This window comes from Neolamprologus multifasciatus, chromosome 17 (assembly GCF_963576455.1).
Source record: "Neolamprologus multifasciatus chromosome 17, fNeoMul1.2, whole genome shotgun sequence".
Classification (NCBI taxonomy): domain Eukaryota; kingdom Metazoa; phylum Chordata; class Actinopteri; order Cichliformes; family Cichlidae; genus Neolamprologus; species Neolamprologus multifasciatus.
Window position 1 is genome coordinate 10,763,135 of NC_140455.1, and position 15,894 is coordinate 10,779,028.

Consider the following 15,894-nt stretch of genomic DNA (forward strand, 5'->3'; position numbering starts at 1 on the left):
AAAAGATGTCTAAAAGGTGCACACACATTGCAAAAGGCCAAAGCATCACACTGCTTCCACTGGCTTACGTTCTTCCGATGCATCCGGCTATCAACGCGATGTAAAAGAAAACAGAAGAAAAAAAGATTCATCAGATTAGGCCACCTTTTTCTATTGTTTGGTGGTCCTGTTCTGATGCTCATGATGCTCATGTAACCATTATTGGTATTTTTCAGCAGTATGGATCTTGTATATAAAACACAAGATCCATAGAGGTTGGGGTCTATCACACCAGGCAAGATGCCCCTGAGACAATCCGGCACATAACTGCAGGGTGCAAGATGAAAGCATGCAGGACATACATGGAACGCCATAACCAAGTGGCCGGCATAGTATGTAGGAACATCTGTGCTTGATAATGGCCTGGAAGTCCTGAGGTGAAAATGGGAGACACCCCTAGGGTGGTAGAGAGTGACCGAGCTAAGATCCTGTGGGACTTCCAGATACAGACAAACAAAAAGGTGATGACTAACCAACCAGACAAAGTGGTGATAAAGAAGCAGAGAAAGACGGTCATAGTGATAGATGTATCGATACCGAATGACAGCAACATCAGGAAGAAGGAACAAGAGAAGCTTCTGTGTGTGTGTATACATATATATATATGTATATGTGTATATATATACAGTGGGGCAAAAAAGTATTTAGTCAGCCACCGATTGTGCAAGTTCCCCCACTTAAAATGATGACAGAGGTCAGTAATTTGCACCAGAGGTACACTTCAACTGTGAGAGACAGAATGTGAAAAAAAAATCCATGAATTCACATGGTAGGATTTGTAAAGAATTTATTCGTAAATCAGGGTGGAAAATAAGTATTTGGTCACCTCAAACAAGGAAAATCCCTGGCTCTCACAGACCTGTAACGTCTTCTGTAAGAAGCTTTTCTGTCCCCCACTCGTTACCTGTATGAATGGCACCTGTTTGACCTCATCATCTGTATAAAAGACACCTGTCCACAGCCTCAACCAGTCAGACTCCAAACTCCGCCATGGCCAAGACCAAAGAGCTTTCGAAGGACACCAGGAAAAGAATTGTAGACCTGCACCAGACTGGGAAGAGTGAATCTACAATAGGCAAGCAGCTTGGTGTGAAAAAATCAACTGTGGGAGCAATCATCAGAAAATGGAAGACATACAAGACCACTGATAATCTCCCTCGATCTGGGGCTCCACGCAAGATCTCATCCCGTGGGGTCAAAATGATCATGAGAACGGTGAGCAAAGATCCCAGAACCACACGGGGGGACCTGGTGAATGACCTGCAGAGAGCTGGGACCAAAGTAACAAAGGTCACCATCAGTAACACACTACAACGGCAGGGAATCAAATCCCGCAGTGCCAGACGTGTTCCGCTGCTGAAGCCAGTGCATGTCCAGGCCCGTCTGAAGTTTGCCAGAGAGCACATGGATGATACAGCAGAGGATTGGGAGAATGTCATGTGGTCAGATGAAACCAAAGTAGAACTTTTTGGTATAAACTCAACTCGTCGTGTTTGGAGGAAGAAGAATACTGAGTTGCATCCCAAGAACACCATACCTACTGTGAAGCATGGGGGTGGAAACATCATGCTATGGGGCTAAGGGGACAGGACGACTGATCCGTGTTAAGGACAGAATGAATGGGGCCAAGTATCGTGAGATTTTGAGCCAAAACCTCCTTCCATCAGTGAGAACTTTGAAGATGAAACGAGGCTGGGTCTTCCAACATGACAATGATCCAAAACACACCGCCCGGGCAACAAAGGAGTGGCTCCGTAAGAAGCATTTGAAAGTCCTGGAGTGGCCTAGCCAGTCTCCAGACCTCAACCCCATAGAAAATCTGTGGCGGGAGTTGAAAGTCCGTGTTGCTCGGCGACAGCCCCAAAACATCACTGCTCTTGAGAAGATCTGCATGGAGGAATGGGCCAAAATACCAGCTACTGTGTGTGCAAACCTGGTAAAGACCTATAGTAAACGTTTGACCTCTGTTATTGCCAACAAAGGTTATGTTACAAAGTATTGAGTTGTATTTTTGTTATTGACCAAATACTTATTTTCCACCCTGATTTACGAATAAATTCTTTACAAATCCTACCATGTGAATTCATGGATATTTTTTTTCACATTCTGTCTCTCACAGTTGAAGTGTACCTCTGGTGCAAATTACTGACCTCTGTCATCATTTTAAGTGGGGGAACTTGCACAATCGGTGGCTGACTAAATACTTTTTTGCCCCACTGTATGTGTGTGTATATGTATATATATATGTATATATGTGTGTGTGTATGTGTGTGTGTATACATATATATATATATATATATATATATATATACACCCATGACCCATGGCACATATGAAGTGTGTATATATATATACACACACTTCATATGTGCCATGGGTCATGGGTCTGTTCACCTCTCAACTACATTTAGACATTAAGGGAGGTCTTTTCAACAGGCTTTAAGAACACATTTTCACCTTTCACTTTTCAACCGAATCTCTGTGTTTAAACATCTTACAAAGTTGTCTTTGATGTCTTTTCACCAGGTTTTTACTGGGTGAGTGCACGAAGAGGGCATTTCTGACAGTCGAGCCCTGTCTTATATGGCCCCAAATCGCCTGGCAAGATCCCTGTCAGCCTGTCTCTGAGAAGTGAGCCTGAGGGCCTGTAAAGTCAAGTGGCTTTGACACTCAAGACAAATGTCCTCAGCTTACGTTTGCGAATACTGGATCACTACCCATGGCTGTATGGCACACTCATCTATGCACAGGCGCAGAGGAAACTAATTACTTATGTTATCATCACCATCATCATCATCATCAAGTTCACATGCGCTGTTTCCAAAAAGCAAATGTAGGGCAGTCAGTGAGCCTTATCGTTTGTGCAGGCACCGGCACCTTTCAAAACTTACAGGCATTAATTAAGAATCCATTATGTGCCTAAATCCATCAGAAACATGGACATTATGCAGAGTGACATCACATTAGTCTAGCCTGTGTTGTGTTTTGTATGCAAGTGTTGTAACAACTTCTTGTGGGTTTTTGTAAAAAGAGCAGCGAAGCCATCTGTTTCTTAGCGGTTCAGGATGCAGAGTGAATATTGATAAGGACACCAATGTTCTTGCTAATATGTCAGCTCACAGCTCTATCAGATAAGCCAGAGCAGCGGGATAACATGTAACTTATGTCATAACTATCAATCTGACACAAACAGGGACAGCATTTGTATTTTCGCTGGTGCACCTGCAGATACCGACTTGACAAATCGAGCCAAATTACAGCCGATTTACCACAAAAATTTTTTTAAAAAAATTCAGAGGCTTTTGTTGCCTTAAAGCTCTGGAATTTCCATGTAAGGGTTTACAATGCAAAATTCACAAATTATATTGATTTTTCAATGCCTGGATGAGCATACAGTTCATATTCTGGTCTCATGGCAGTGAGATACGTATGTAAGTCAAGATGTGAACTCATGCCTCAGATATACATTTGGAGACCACTGAATCTTGTCCAGCTTTGACTTTTTATTGGAATGATGTCTACTTTTTTTTTTTAGGAAAGTTTTTCATTTGAGCATTTAGACAATTTGTAATTTATTCAGGTTTTCATGATGCGAAGCTTCCCTTTCAAGCTGGACACACTGAAGGAAGCCACCAGGATAACGCCAAATAAAGGACCACCCAGACATGCTACAAGGTACCAGCGTCAGGCCTTGATAGAATTTTATTCCTCAAGGACAAGATAATTTGGAGTGATTACAGATACATCACCTTTTAATCTGAATATTTACAGCATCAGATTGAGTCATACATAAATCAGCCAAGAGGTCACATGAAAGGCGCGTGCCTCTGAGATAGTCCCAACACATTCTTTGAAGGTTGCACAGCTCTAATCGTTATCTTCAGCCCTCGTACTAAAATCAAAGAGGGAACAGAAAACGACAGAGAAACAAGATTCATCTTAAATCCCTGTAAGCCTTTATTGAATAAACGCTCACTCACAATGAACCCAGCATACTGGAACAAATGTAAACTTGGAACTGACACACATTCATGCACAAAGACACACTCTCAAACCTGAGATACAAAGGAAAACAAAATGAAAGTAAAAAAGAAAACACTACTGTAGCCGGCCGGAGCTACATAGACTATTGCAGTTCACTGCAGGGCTGCAAATCAAGGAAGTCATTAGTTCTGGATAACACTGAAGTTTTGCTTGTACACTCTTATGGGCAAGCGATTTGTGTTTGTGTTTCCAGGATTTTTAAATTCAGTGACACCTAGGAGGACCAGAAATGAGCCAGCAAGGGTTCATGGAAAAAAAAAAATCCCCATATTTTGTCTGAAATAAATTCTGTTGCAAACCACATGAAAATGGACTGACTTGTAATAGATAATATTATAATATAAGACCTCCTGCCTTAACAATACAAAAGCTGTAATAAAGAAAACGATTGAACCTTGGTGGTAATGAAGATAACAAAAGTCTGGTTGCAGTCATATGAAGGCTATTTGAGTATCAGTGTTCATTGTCATATTTAGGAAGCCAGTTTGAGATGGTCTGAGCTTTGTGATATGATGCTCTACCCTGCAGGAAGCAGACATAAGAAGATGGGTACACTGGTCATAAATGGATGGACACAGTCAGCAACAAGATGACACATAGGCTGTGGCGTTTAAATGATGCTCAGTTGGTACAAAGGGGCCCAAAGTACATCAAGAAAATATCCCTGACATCATTACACCACCGCCTGAACCTTTGATAGCAGGCAGGATGGATCCAGGCTTTTATAAGCGTTTTTATACTGTTGTTTCTACCATTGAAATGGCACAACAGAAATTGAGACTCTTTTGAACAGACAAAACATTTTCCAATCCTTAGAATAGAATAGAATTGTAGGTCCAGTTTCCTGTTAATTGTTGACAGTAGTTGCACTTGGCATGGTCCACTGTTGTAGACTGTCTGCTTCAAGGTTTATGTTGTAAGTTCAGAGATGCTCTTCTGCATACCTTGATTGCAATGAGTGGTTATTCTGTTATTATTGCCTTTCTATAAACTCAAAGCAGTCTAGCTATTCCCTGTCATCAGCCTTGCTGATGACAGGGAATAGGCCGCTCACTGGATATGTTCTCTTCTTTTGATCATTCTCTGTAAACGCTGTGGGAAGTAAATCATCAGTTTCTGAAATATTCAGAACAATCCGTCTGGTACCAAAAACCATAACATGTCCAAAGTCACTGAAATTACCTTCTTCCCCATATTGATGCACAGTTTTAACTTCCACAAGTCATCTTTACCATATCTACAGTACATGCCTAAATGAGTTGCAAGTGTTCAGTGAGTGTAATTAATTAAAATGATGAATTAGAGAAGAAACACTCCTTTTTTCTCAGACCACGTTCCTTCGTATTTTTTATATGACACCTCTGTCTGAGAATAGGTGATATTGCCAACGCAATGATCTGCCATTCTTTTCAGCTACACCCCAGGCTTATTCACAGAACTCTAGTAAGTAACATCCAATTTTTTCTATGCATGTGTTCACGGTGGGTAGGATAACCTCAGTCTGCTGCCACAGCTCACAAAGACCACCCTACTTCAATCCTTTTCACCAAATGCAAAACTTATAACCATTTACATTACTTCAAAGCAGTTCTGCTGTTTGTAGCTACAAGTCCTATGTGATAGTCAGCTTTTGAAGCTTACCTGTACTAGTGATTAAAAGTTTAAAAGTTAAACCCTATCGTCAGACAAGGACATGAATACTGAATAGGGTATTATGTCCAGTTCTTACTACAGCATATGTTTTATGTAAGTACTTTGTAGTTATGATAAGGTAGGGTCAGACAACTGAAGGAAAGGGTATGCTGGCAAAAGAGTAATTACAGGTCAAAGACTCCATGTCAAGTAAAGCCAAAAAACAGCATCAGCATGCTTTACCATCCTATTCACAAGACAGAAAACCTCTATTTCAATAATTTGTAAACATTTTTAGTCATACCTCAACTTTATGTGGTCCTATTTTAGTAACTAAAAAGATACAAGTTTAGTTTTCAAATCAGTTTTGTCTTCCAGTCTTCTCTAAACTGGTATTTGAAATGATTTTAAAGTCAAATGAATGTTAGCAAATAAAGCCTCTGTGGACACTTTGATCTGATGAAACAAGCTTGGTGACAAGTTTACATCTAACGTCAAGATGTCTGGAGAATTGTCATTACGATAGGAATTACTGACCCAGCTGAAGCCTGATTAAAGTTAATTGCTCCCCAGTGTGCTATGACCAAGCGTGACAGATTGCACGGCCATGTACGTCCACATTTACGCCCACACGACCGAGCTCGAATGAATACCTCCATGGGTGCTGCCAAGTGGGACTGCAGTTGAGGGCTAATGTGAAAGCTATCCATCATGTTTTGATCACTATATTCTCGAAAGGTACTCAGATGGAACTGATGATAAACTGCTCAAAATACGCATAATAACTCTTTGAGCCTGGAGGCATTCCAGTTCTCGTCTTTCTTAAGATGAGAAAAATTCTTTAAAGTTTAATTACTGACCCAAGAACATGGTACAGTAGAAGCTGGAGAAGGCATCTTTTCAGTCACACTCATCTCTCCAGCCCCTCCTGAGACGACGGAAAACATTCGCAGGTTCTGAAGAATGTCACACGCATTTCTCTTGCATAACATTTGTACATTATGCATAAACTGTGGGAATAAAAAAAAAAAACAAGTACAAATTTGACTATTTGATAAGAATGTGACAGTCGTTAAATATTCAAAAACTCTGCCCTCTGTTCTCAGCTCTGAATTCATGTGAATGTTCTCACTGCAGTAATATGCGTCTCATATCACTCTTAATTACCTCCCACGGTTCAAGATTGGAGCTGATGACCCATTTATTCATTTATTTTTCTTGAGACAATCTGTGCAATCTGTGATAACTGCTCCAGGGTTAATAGCAGAAAACAAAGTTGAAAAAAAAAAAAAAAACAGGACAAAGACATTGTCAAAACATGCAATTAAAATGTTTACAGAGAATTAGTCAAAAGACCAGAGTATGAAAGTGAGAGGATACACTGTAAGTTATTTTTTTTATCCATTTATTGTGGTTGTTTTGTTTTGTTCTTGGTAATGCATACTGGTTTTTTTTCTCTTTAATTGTACAACTTTCTCTGACATAGCATTCATGCGCAACAAAAACAACACCTTCCTCAACTTGCAAACAATCAGGGGAAACAAAGAAATGCAGTTAGAGGTAAATAGTTTCTCAAGGGGAACAAAACCAGCTCCAGTGTGGCTTTGCTGGCTTAAAAAAGATAATGAAGAAGAATACCGCAAAAATGCTTATAAGCTACTTCTAAAGCGATTTCTTTAATTGGTCTTTTCTTATACTTCAATGTCCTCCAATTCTATATCCAGGAAGTTGCTACTACTTTTTAGACAGGGTGTTGAAATGAATGGGATGAAGCACAGGCAGCTTAAGTTAATATGACTTTTAATTAAACCTTTCTGACACACGTTATAGGCTGAACAATATCATATTGAGTCTTTTTTATGCACAGTCAGAGCTGACATTGTTGTACTGTCGTAACTGAACAAAGACAAATGTCTGCAATTAACAGTTAGGCGGCTGCAACAGAAGTGTGTCATACCGTAGTCCCATGTCTCCACCGCTGCTCTGACTTTTTCTTTCGTTCCCTGGCCTCCATCCCACGCTCAACTTTTATTGTTTTGCCTTTCTGTTAAAAAAAAAACTCAAGTTCTAACAGCTTTCCCCCGATCCTCCTCATATGACAAGCAGCTCACCGCGTGCTTCATTCTGCAAGCCTTCTAATCCCATTCACCTGCCTACCTGTCTACTCCTCACTGGTAATTCCTCCCCTCATATGTGCTGCTTCACCAGCTCAAGACCTTCTCATCTGCCAACGTCATTCACACGGCCAAAGCTTTTTGACAAGAAACCTTTAAAATAGACTCACATTGTGCATTTGTGTCTGCCAGCGTTTCTTACTTTTCTTGATACTTGTAGTATAGTAACACAATATAAAACTAGCTTTTAATCATGTGTTTCTTATGGCAAACTACATGGTAACACAGACCAAGGGCAGGAAAAGAAATTATATTAAATCTTCAGACAATGACAGGCTTCTCTTGCCTTTAACATCTCTCCAAGTCCCTTTCTTTGGATGAATCCTGACAGCTGACTTGGAACTCATGAATCATCAAGAGAAAATTAATAATTCCAGCATATAAACGTCGACTCTGTGTGGAACAGCTGTCTTGTCAGATGTGTAAAAGAAAACAGAACAGTATTTATAGTCAGATACATTTTATGAAGTTACTGCTGAGGTGTGTTAAGGTGCACATCAGTCACAGTTTAGATGTGATGCTGCAGGTATTTATTAAATCAAAGAAATGACACTGCAGCGTGTTATATACTAGATCTGATACTAGAGACAAGTAAAGGAAGCAAAAAGGGAAAAAAAAAAACAAAAACATGGAAGCTTATTTGTGATCTTTTTGCTTTCTATGTATACTGCTGACTACAGATACAAGCTGAGACATTTTTGGCTTTCATTATGCAGAAATGTGAAGAAAAACTGAAACACTAAAAGAACAACCACTTTCCTCTCTAAAAAGAACTTTCATGGCCTGCAAAACAACAGTTGCCTTTAATATGTAATAAGATTGCGTGCAAAAAATCCTGTATCAACAATTTTTAATTAACAAGCTTGCCACTGTGGCCCCTTACTGAATCCCATTAGTAGTTTTTTTTAATGTAACAAATAACTAAAACACACACAAAGGTTGCTGTGTTAGACAAGTGACAATAATAAAAAAAAGCAAGACATACAATTTAAAGAGGAGGAGTAGTTTTAAGACATAAGAACATGCATAATGGTATCATGAGTTGAAAGTTGTTGTAGAATATTTTGTAACCCAGTTTGTCCTCTCTTCAAAGTCAAAAGATTCTCCACACACTCAAACTTATCCAATTAATATTTTCTGTTCTGATTATTTTCTTGCAGACTGAACGATGAGTCTAACAAATGTAAATTGCATCAGTGCCCTCAATGTGAGTGACTGTCACAATGATTCCAGTGCACCTAGTCTCTCCCGAGTCTCAGTTGGAAGTGCTCCATTCTTTAATTAGACATGAGAAAGAGAAAAGGGCTGAATATGTGTTGGTGATGAACTCTTCAGTAATTCAGTTTCACTAAACAATGCCACTGCACTTTGATTATTAATGACAAAGTCATTTCATTTTCCTCTCCCTAACCTTGTTAATGGCATTTGAGTCTTGTGGTGAGCAAGGATGCAGCAGTTTTCCTCAGCAAAAGCATGAATGCCTATCCAGCTCAGGGATGTCTTTTTAATTATTGATTTCATCTCATACAGCTTCTTTGTCCATTCAATTCAGTTCAGTTGTATTATATAGTACCAGATCAGAACAACAGTTGCCTCATGGTGCTTGATATTGTAAGGTAAAGACCCTACAATAGTAGAGAGCCAGAGCTTGGTGACAGTGGGAAGGAAAAACACCTTTTAACAGAAAGAAACCTTCAGCAGAACCAGGCTCAGGGAGGGGCGTCTTTTGTATTATTGCAGGGTCTTTCTTTCAATAGAAATTGGCTTAAGGCTGCTGTTGTTGTGATTTGGAGCTTTATGAATAAAACTGAACTGAACTGAATTGAATCTGCCACAACTGGTACAACAAATTGGGGATATAAAGTGATATAAGGATATTACCTTCTCTCTACTTGAAATCAACAAGCTATAAAAATAGAAGTTATATATATGACTGAGTGAGAAAACTAGGTAATGCTAAAGGAGGGGAAAAAACACTAGTAAATCTATAGCCAGCAAAATGTACCCCCCTTCTTTTTTTTTTTAAAGTAGACTGTGCAAAGCAAGAGCTTGCAAATGTTAACATATTTGCTGTCTGTAGTTATTTATTATCTGGAGATCTAAAAAGAAATAAATAAATAAAAGTAATAAGATGGTTCATGTTATGTGATATAGCAATAACAGCTCTATTAAAAGGTACTGCACAAGAATTAAGTTTCAGACCTCCAATACCGAAGCTCTAGCTCCATCTAATGAAAAACCGCCCTGAGGAAACACAACTCTAATGAAAGCCAAGATTAATTGATGCAAAGTATAAAATACAGATGCCACGGATGCTGAACACAAATTGGATGGTGAATTTTTCCTTTTTTTTCCCCCAGTAGTAATCTGTGCCAGCATCCTTAATCCAAAAGAGAATACCCTGACTTGCAAAAACCTTCTCTATAAAGGCCAAGTAATTTGACTGTGGTAGAGGCGTTCTGCGAGTGTTGTTATAAAGTATAACATCACTTGGATTTCTAACTAACATCATTCAGCATTTCTTCATCTTCATCTTCATCTTCTTCATCCGCTTTATCCGGGGCCGGGTCGCGGGGGCAGCAGCCTAAGCAAAGAGGCCCAGACCTCCCTCTCCCCAGCCACCTCCTCCAGCTTGTCCGGGGGAACACCAAGGCGTTCCCAGGCCAGCCGAGAGATATAATCTCTCCAGCGTGTCCTGGGTCTGCCCCGGGGCCTTCTCCCGGTGGGACATGCCTGGAACACCTCACCCTGGAGGCGCCCAGGGGGCATCCTTGTCAGATGCCCAAACCACCTCTGCTGGCTCCTTTCGATGTGGAGCAGCAGCGGCTCTACTCTGAGCCCCTCCCGGATGGCCGAACTTCTCACCCTATCTCTAAGGGAGAGGCCAGCCACCCTTCGGAGGAAGCTCATTTCCGCCGCTTGTATCCGCGATCTCGTTCTTTCGGTCACTACCCACAGTGGCCATAGGTGAGGGTAGGGACGTAGATCGACTGGTAAATTGAGAGCTTCGCTTTTACACTCAGCTCCCTCTTCACCACGACAGACCGGTGCAGCATCTGCATTACTGCAGCTGCAGCCCCAATCCGTCTGTCGATTTCCGGCTCCCTTCTCCCATCACTCGCGAACAAGACCCCGAGATACTTGAACTCCTCCACTTGGGGCAGGAACTCATCCCCGACCCGGAGTGGGCACTCCACCCTTTTCCGGCTGAGAACCATGGCCTCAGATTTGGAGGTGCTGATCCTCATTCCCGCTGCTTCACACTCGGCTGCGAACCGCTCCAGTGCGAGCTGGAGACCCTCACCCGATGAAGCCAACAGAACCACATCATCCGCAAAGATCAGAGATGAGATTCTGAGGCCACCAAAGCGAAAGCCCTCCGCCACTTGGCTGCGCCTAGAAATCCTGTCCATAAAAATTATGAACAGAACCGGTGACAAAGGGCAGCCCTGGCGGAGCCCTTTCAGCATTTCAGGGCAGCGCAAATTTGAAAAATTGCGCAATTTCACTCTGGGTATTCAGTTTCCTCCCACTGTCTAACTGACACTGGGCGTGAATGTAAGCATAAATGGTTGTCGATCTTTGTTTGTTAGACTTGCCATAGACTGGTGAACTGCCCAGGATGTACCCCCCGATGTCCCATGATAGCTGGGATATCCAGTTCAAAGTTGCCCGTATGTAACCTCAAACTGGTTATGCTGGGACAGATCTAAAATGAGAAAACCATATAGCAACCCTAAAGGGCTAAAGATAATCATGTAGAAAAACAATATTTCAGTCGGATTTAGTCTCTTTAGTCAGTTCTCCTCTTCATAAAAACTGCTCAGTAGGTGTTTTTTTTTTTTAATAACTCATCTTGAAAACTGAAGTTGGACACTTGGTAGCTGTGATAATGTGTGGTCAGAATCATCTCTGCTAACAGGACTGAATCACTAAATTAGATCTCTCTGCAGCTGCTGGTGCCCTTTGGAGATTTCTAACACAATTACCAGTGTTAGTCTCTTACCTTGCACTAATTAAAGGATATTCGCTGTATGTGTCACATACAGCTTCCTAATCAAACCTATACTAGTGTTAACCGACAACTAATACCACCCTTTCTCCCACATATGTAACTTTATTCCAAGAAATGAACACGGCAGCAGCCCGAACTCAAACACTGACACTTAAAAACAGAGTCCAAAATCAGTGAAGGGCAACACCTTTTACAGTCTTTGGTCCACCTTGAAGAAACCACAAACCAAATGTTAATCAGGTAAGGTTTGTGCTTTTTTCATGGTTAACTATTTTAACTAGTATTATTGTCATACCACAAAATAATTATATAATAATAATAATAATTAACTATTTGCTTGTTAAATTGTTTTCAAGCGTGAGACAGATTCATGGAGAGCAAATGACAACCTGAGAAGATGAACCTTGCCACAGTTTTTATTTTAGCTGCAGTCGATGTGAAATCAATTTCAAGTAGCTGCCATAGCTGTAGAGAGAGACTTTTTTATTGATATGACTGATAGCTGAACAACAAGGAAGATGAAATTTGAAAATGAGGAAAATTATATGATATAATGGTTCATAGATTTTAAAAAGTGGCCAAAAAAAGAAACGAGTGAAAGCAATGGAAATGGTGCCACCTATTATCCCTCCTTGTGTACTTTTCCCTTTTTTGTTTTGTGGAAATACTTATTATTACTGCTCACAAAAGAAGCATGACCACCATTAATCGCAGTGAGTTGTCTACTGGTGATATCTGTGGGAGTGTTATCAACTGATAAGGGTTATCCATTGGGGTGATTCATTAAAACCGATGTGTTTGTTTTGTTTATACTATAGTTGAAAGTGTGCACTTTACAAATTTTGGGGGGTTTCTTTGCTCTCTCTTTCTCTCACGTACTCATGGTCCTGTTACACATGCTACCAAAAACATTAATTCGACCATTTGTTCTTCATATTCTCAAGGTAAATCCAGGTGTAAAGTTGTTAATTCAAACAAATCCTTCTTGGGTACACAGCAAATCCAGCATGTCCAAATTAACACTGTCAGATTTGATTTCAACACTTTTAAAGTGTCTATATGGGTCCACACCAGAGAGTGTTAATTTAACTCTTTTTGGAGAGTTGGTATGTTAACTCTGATTTAGTGTTAAACACCAAATCTCTCTGGAGTTGATAATTTAACACTTGGTGTTAAGAGTTTATATATTAACTCTCAAAGAGTATTTTAGTTTAACTACGTAAGAGTTATCTTCTAATTAATTCTAAAAAGCGGGAATTTTACTGTTCTGAACTTCTAGAAATTTCTTTTGGAAATAAACATTTATTAAAAAGACGCAATGGTTTTTGAAAAACATTTATTCTGAACTGTGCACCACAATTTCAAAACATTTTCTGAAAGATGTAACAGTGTACATGTTCTCACTTTCATTAGAATTTCGTTTATCAAAAGGTCTGACATAGGTGAGCTGGTAAATGCAAATAACAGCATTCTCATCACTTATTTCAATAAATACAAAATACAATATGCATGTCCTTCAGTCATCACTTTGTGGAACTTCAACGCACTTCTGCTCTCCCCCATATTCCATCTTCACAAGCATATCCTATGTGGAGATTGAATAAAAATTAGTTGACACTAATTAATGGCACAAATCAATTGCAGCACAGTAAAAAAAAAAAAGGAATCCTTTTTGAGCGATTACTTGTGTAAAGTATTTTCCCAAAAGACAAGGACACAGACAACAGGTAATACTGAACTAAATGTAAAACCTCAACCTTTTTCATTTTTACCTAAACCGTGTGCACAAAACTCTGGAGGAATCTAAGTGCTAACGTAGAACTCAGTCGGGACATCTGCTACTGCTGTTTGCTCGTTTTTTATGGGAGATCGTTTTCAGGCTTCAATTAGCACCATTATATCAACATTTCACATTCTAGACATTGTTTTAAGTGTATTTGACCAAGAAATTTGACTGAAAATTCACATGCAAGCTTTTTTTCAAGGCTGTGGTATTTGCCCGCAAACAATACCTTTCAGCTAGCTAAAACAGAATATTATGCTATCACCGAGCAACATGGCTAATGCCTTTCACACAGCTTTGTCTCAACTCCAAAGAGCCACAGAAGTAAAAGCTAATAATAATAATTGAAACAATCTTTGAAAACATGACTTACCAAGCATGGCAAACAACTCAAATATGTAGAGCAAAATGTTCTGAAACGGCTTCACTTCAGCTTCGATTGGAGCCGTGCTGGGGGCGGAGTCTGTGAATTTACTCTATTGGTGTCATAGCCCCTGTAGGAGTTCAGAGTTAAGAGGTCAAGAGTTAATGTTTCCATTGTAACACCTCCAGATTTGAAATAGAAACACTCATTTTTAACACTCGATTTTAACTACTATCATTTTACACCTCAGAGTTACATTAAAAGAATGTGACTCTACTTAGAGTAAAATTAACTCTAAGACTACTAACACCAAAACATTTAACACTTTTGAATTTGCTGTGTAGGTATGTTCTTGGACTCTCAGAGATCAGTCATTGTGTACTTTTGACATAGTCCTGTCTGTTTATTTAAATTACTTTAGTCACAGTCAGCTTTAGACCCCCCAAAATCAAATGTGCAAACAATTGTAATCATAGGTATTAATGGATTGCTCTTTCACTTAACACACAGCAGATTGTGGCTAGTCTCCTATCTCTGGAGCCTGACATTTAAGCAAGGCCACTGTTTTGTTACTTTTTAACATTAGTACTGTTTCGTCTGTCAAACATTTTTTTTTTGTACAGAGCTCAGCAGGTATCAGGGGTAGCATGTTTCTTAATTAGGAAAAGTAACTGCAAACGACTCATTTGTGTGCAAGTTGTGAATTTATACGCACGAGTAATTACATTTATTGGCACAAATTAGCAATACATACTGTCTAATATGCAATTTGTGTTCTCAAATGAATTAATTTCATCTCTCAAATGAGTGGAATCACGATTTCATAACAACAGCAGCTGAAGTCAGAGGTTGTTTTGGCTCTGTTCAGCATCTTCATTGTCTTAGGTCTTTTTGGACCACTTAGGCTGGATGCTACTGACAATCTTAGTATGAAGAGAGTGGGTTTCTTATTTCACTGTGACTCTCCAGCCTTCCAGTCTGAACAAGCAGTGGTGATCAATGCAATCTATGAAAATCTCATAAGTCAAGTCACAGTGGAATTCTCTTAGTATTGTAAAAGACACAAACTGAAAAAATATAGGCAAATGAATCAAACAGGGACACCACAATAAAAGAGAAAATACAAGGAGATATAGCAAGAAGACTATTTATACTAATGCACAACTTTGAGCTGCTTTTTAGTAGACTGTTGCTGAAATAAATGCTCACCATCAAAGTTCCTATGAACATATTAACTGTTTGATTTGATGGGACCTACATTCAAGCAGTGCACCTGCTTATTAAAACAGTGCACATCTAGTATGTGCCCATACTGACGCCCCCATGGAAGCTTTCTGCTGGGCTACATTTTCTGAGTCATTAAATCTGTGCCACTGCAGAGTGGGTCACCAGTTCTCATCAGTGGGTTCAACCAGGAACAAAAGTAACTGATATTTTCTCGACGCCTAGCATGAATATACGGTAAGCTTTTTTCACCTCTTTGTCATTACCTCTTCATGTACTAAAGCTGTGTGTTTTCATCATAGTCTTACTTATCACAAGTGGACCACTGCCAATACTTTCCAGATAACAGCAGAGTACAGCCTCATATGCATTGCCATATCTAAAGCCTCATCACAATGTATTTTAACTGTGAGGACAAGAAGTGGTTGGTTCAATCTGCAGATTATCCTGTTCTAATTCATTAAAATCAATTTTAGAATACACCATCCCACCCCACCGCATCAAACAGCACACACACACACACACACACACACACACACACACACACACACACACACACACACACACACACATATTTGCTGATTGGTTTTGGTTTGTGTTTAATTATGAGCAAGCGGAT

General features: G+C 39.7%; 2 long non-coding RNA genes across 2 annotated transcripts in view; both read right to left on the reverse strand.

The window, feature by feature from the left end:
* The window catches only part of LOC146498971 (uncharacterized), a 50,904-nt gene that overhangs the window by 14,307 nt on the left and 20,703 nt on the right, over nucleotides 1-15,894 (reverse strand). The window lies entirely within an intron of this gene.
* LOC146498972 (uncharacterized) lies at nucleotides 13,162-14,393 on the reverse strand. The gene is made up of 2 exons (XR_014870390.1): nucleotides 14,061-14,393; nucleotides 13,162-13,489 (listed from the first exon to the last, which is right to left on the reverse strand). It is a non-coding gene; the product is annotated as an uncharacterized LOC146498972 (long non-coding RNA).